Source organism: Crocuta crocuta, unplaced genomic scaffold, assembly GCF_008692635.1.
Source record: "Crocuta crocuta isolate KB4526 unplaced genomic scaffold, BGI_CrCroc_1.0 scaffold93, whole genome shotgun sequence".
NCBI classification, from domain to species: Eukaryota; Metazoa; Chordata; class Mammalia; order Carnivora; family Hyaenidae; genus Crocuta; species Crocuta crocuta.
This window is the reverse complement of record NW_027529641.1, coordinates 6463759-6468292: the sequence shown is the minus strand read 5'-3', so window position 1 is coordinate 6468292 and position 4534 is coordinate 6463759. Positions and strand designations below refer to the sequence as shown.

At 44.4% G+C, this 4534-nt stretch overlaps 1 non-coding gene across 1 annotated transcript; it reads right to left on the bottom strand.

Annotated features, from left to right (window-relative positions):
• Positions 1 to 2720: 2720 nt before the first annotated feature.
• TRNAQ-UUG (transfer RNA glutamine (anticodon UUG)) lies at positions 2721 to 2805 on the bottom strand. The gene has a single exon. It is a non-coding gene; the product is annotated as a tRNA-Gln (tRNA).
• Positions 2806 to 4534: the final 1729 nt, after the last annotated feature.

The following is a 4534-nucleotide window of genomic DNA, read 5'->3' as shown; positions in this document are numbered from 1 at the left end:
GGTCATCCACTTTTAGTCGTTCTTTCTTCTAAATTTCTTGGAACCTGTCCCTTTCCATGCATCTACCCAAATGCTGCCTGAGCTAGGACTAGTGCATGTTAATCTTGCCATAACCGGCTCTCCATTCTTCATCTCCTCTTCCTCCCATCTTCCTACACACAGCTCTTAGGGAAACCTTTCTAGTGTGCTCAAAGCCCTATAATGGCTCCCTACCACCTACTCTTAGACTTCCCCACAAGTTCCCTTAAAAAGGAAGTTTTGATAAAATATGGGAAATTCTGGATTAGAAATTGAAGAGCTTTTCTATTTTGTGAGATTTGTCACAGTCTTTAATGTGAATAGCATGGAGACACTTCACTGGGAAGAAAGCAGATGTAGTTTTCTGAATTTCTGGTTTTTTTTTAACAATCTTGAGATTTTGAGGGTTTTTTATACTTATCATGCTATGAATTAATAGAGAATGGGTTCCAGAAGCTCAGGCTCCTTTCTGTTGTTTCTCACAAAGTGAGCTTCTCTGGGTGGAGCAGGCTGATGCTTCAACAGAAGCCAAGTACCTTTCTCTTCGGCTTCCTTCTTTTTCTGATCATTTTTCTTCACACACTTCAGGAAGCTCTCTCAGCTCTGTGAGAGCTTAATATGCTCAATCCGCATACTAATTCTCTTGGCAAGAATCTTGCCTGGAACTTGTTTGTTTACACCAAGGCCAAGAGCATGCTGGGTAACGTTGTAGACTGTGCCAGTCCTGCCACGGTAACATTTGTGGGGCGTTTCCTTTTTGAACAGTGCCCATTCCCTTGACGTCTCCAATATCACCTTTCATAGAGAGTCACACATATGTGGCCAAAGGAACAAGCCATGTTTTCTGAAATGCCTACAGAACATATAGCAGGTGCCTCTCCACTTTCCCTTTCTCCATTTTCCCTTTTTGGAAAATTACTGGAGATGGAAGAACTTGTTGAAGTTTCTCAGGGTGGAAGAAGCAAAACCAAGATACCTGTTTTGGCTCCAGTTTCCCCCTCTCACAAATCCCTCCCTGCTGTTCAGTCTGCACAAAGGTCCTTTCTCTCCTTCACAACCTCCAAGACCAACGTAATCACCACCCCCCACATACTGCTACCTTACTCACTTTCTAGTATTATAGTTGTCTTAATTTCTGATTTCCCCACTGTTCTAGGAGCTCCCTATTGGCAGGGGGTTTGGGAGATCCTCTCAGCCAGCAAAGTGCCTGAGAAATGGTGGTGCCCAGTGTTTGTAGAAAACTGTCCAATGCTTACTGATTTGGGAAGGAAAAATTGAAGCAGACCAAGTAGTGTCTTGTGCAAGTTGCCTACATTCTGCATCTCCTTCCATCTCCCTTCTCTTGCTCCTCAACCCACTACCCGCTGGCATCTGCCTTAGCACCCCCACCTACAGAGCTCTTACTTGTTTACTAATGACCCAAATCACTAAACTCCCCTGGTGTGTTGCAGTTTTCAATGGATTCAACTTCTGGGCAGAAGTCTACACAGCTGCCCCTGTCTTTCCCAAAGCCTCTCACCCACAATCCCACCTGGTTCTCTTCCCACTGGTCACTCTGTTCTGGTCTTCTTTTTGCCCAGCCTTCTCCACCCTTCCAGTCAGTTCTGCAACTCCTCCCATTTCAGGTTTAGCCTGGTTCTCCTCGCCTGCCCTGGGCTTTTCCTCAATGGGTTCCCTTTGCAGATCCTCCAGTGGCTTTGGCCACACCACACCCTCTGATAATTCCCTCATGGTGTGCCCACCTCAGTCCTCTTCTCTGAGATCCCAGTCTGATTCCACTAACTCCCACATGACAAATATACTCTGATATCTCACTGGGGCCTCAAATTCTGGAGAGCCAAAATATTAACTCTTAATCTACAGGCTCAAACCTAATCTGTCTCCAGCATTTTCCCACATCCCCAGATGGCACCACCATCCACAGCCATCCACCCACTCCCTCACCTCTCCAGATTTGCCAAGAGTTAGTTCCCATAAATATATCTCTTTTTTAAATATCTAACATTTTTTTAAAAATTATACTGTGATAATACTTAACATGAGATTTATCCCCTTAACAAATTTTCAAGTGCACAATGTGGTATTGTTAACTAAGCACAGTGTTGTACAGGAGACCTGTACAGAACTTCTTTATCTTACATAATTGAGACTTTACACCTTTTGGTTCCATTCCCATTTCCCCCTTCTTCTGGCCTCTGGCAACCACCCTTTTACTCTCTAGTTCTATGAGTTTCACAATTTCAATTACCTCATTTGAGTGGATTCATAGAGTATTTGCCCTTCTGTGACTAGATTATTTTACTAAGTGTAATGTCTTCAAGGTTCATCCACGTTGTCACATATTCCAGGATCTCCTTCTTTTTTAAGGCTGCATAATATTCCACTGAATGCATAGACCATATCTTATTTATCCGTTCATCCACTGATAGACACTGGGGTTGTTTCCACTACTTGGCTATTGTGAATAATGCTGTAATAAACTCCAGAGTTCTACTATGTCTTCCTCAAGATCCTGATATCAATCCTTTTGGGTGTATAACCAGAAGTGGGATTGCTGAATCATATGGTGTTTCTATTTTTTTTTTTTATTTTATTTATTTTTGAGAGAGAGATAGAGACAGCATGAGCAGAGGAGGGTCAGAGAGAGAGGGAGGCACAGAATCTGAAGCAGGCTCCAGGCTCTGAGCTGGCTGTCAGCACAGAGCCCAATGTGGGGCTCGAACCCACGAACCGTGAGATCACGACCTGAGCCAAAGTCAGACACTTAACCGACTGAGCCACCCAGGCACCCTGGTGTTTCTATTTTTAACTGCAGGAAATGACCATACTGTTTTCTATAATAGCTGCATCATTTTGCTCTCCCACCAGCAGTGCACAATATTTCCAATTTCTTCATATCCTGGCCATTATTTGTTTTCTCTTTTCTTCCTTCTTCTTTTCTTCCTCCCTCCTCCTCTTTCTTCCTCTCTCTCTCCTCCCTCCCATCTCTCTCTCTCTTTCTTTCTTTCTCTCTTTCTCTCTCTTTCTTTCATTCTTTCTTTCTTGATAATAGTCATCTTGATAGGTGTGAGGCGATATCTCATAGTGCTTTGGCTTTGCATTTCTATGATGATTATTGACACTAAGCATCTTTTAAAATTACCCCATTTTCTCCTGACCCCCAATGCTGCCACCCAACCTCGACACCACCTTTTGCTCAGATTCTTACAGGAGCCTCCAAACAGGCCTTCCCTTATCCATCCACACTTCCAACCATGCTCTGCACAAGCAGAAAGTCTTTCCAAATACAAGCTAGTCCTTCGCTGAAACCCTCTGATGAACTTCCTCCATTACTCTTGTGATAAAGCGAACATCCCTAGTGTAGACCCTCCTCCACCTCATTGGTGTGTCTTCAGCTGCATCTCTGGCTTCCCACAGGTCAGCCATGCCAGCTTTTGTGGATCACTCTTTTCACCCTCCCCCTCCCTGAATCACTTACTCACATTCTTCCATCTAACTCTGTAAGTCCTTTGGAATTCAGTTCAAATACCAACTCATGACAAACCTCTTCCTCTGACCTTTCCATATACACCTTCTTGGGACACCAGTACTTCTCAATAAACTTGTTGCAATTGCAATTAATGTGAAACTGTATTTAGATTCTGTTTCTGACACCAGAATGCTAATTGCAAGATGGCATGGAACACATGCGTCTTATTCTCACTGTGTCTGCAGTGCCTAGCAAGAGCCTGGCACACAGGTGGGTTCAGCCCATACTTCTTGACTTTAATGTCTGATGAGCCTTGCTTAGTCAGAGACAGCTTCTCTAACTGTGTTAAAAGCAAAGGTTTTGGAATCAAACATGACTCCAAATCTCAACTAGCTTTGGGACTTTGTGACAGTCTCCTCACTGGTAAAAAAGGGGAGGCTGTGTGTAGGGGCTAGCATGGAGAACAAACTCAGGGAATGTCAGCAGGTTTTCCTATCACATGAGGCAGGAGTCTCACGCCTCTCAGCAGAGGAACAAAGATCCCTATTCTTGCTTTCTGAAGGTTCTATGCTATTAGACCTTTTACTCACTCATGTCGCCCAGAACGGAGACTGTATTAAGTAGTTTCCGGGATGCCTGGTGGCTCAGTTGGTTAAACATCCAACTTCAGCCCAGGTAATGATCTCATCGCTCATGAGTTCAAGCTCCACGTTGGGCTCTGTGTTGCCAGCTCTGAGCCTGGAGCCTGCTTCTGATTTTGTGTCTTCTCCTCTCTCTGCCCCTCCCCTGATAAGCAATCTGTCTCTCTCTCTGTCTCAAAAATAAATAATAAACATTTTTTTAAAAAGTGGTTTCCTAGGGCAGCCTTTGGGGGGTGGGACTTGAGCTTCAGAAATGTCTTGTCTCAGGGCTCTGGAGGCCGGAAGTCTGAGATCAAGGTGCTGGCAGGGCTGCTTCCTTCTGAGAGTCATGAGGGAGCATCTGCTCTTGGCGTCTATCCTGGCTGCTGGTGGTCTCAGGCATTCCTTGGTTTATAGAAGCATTACT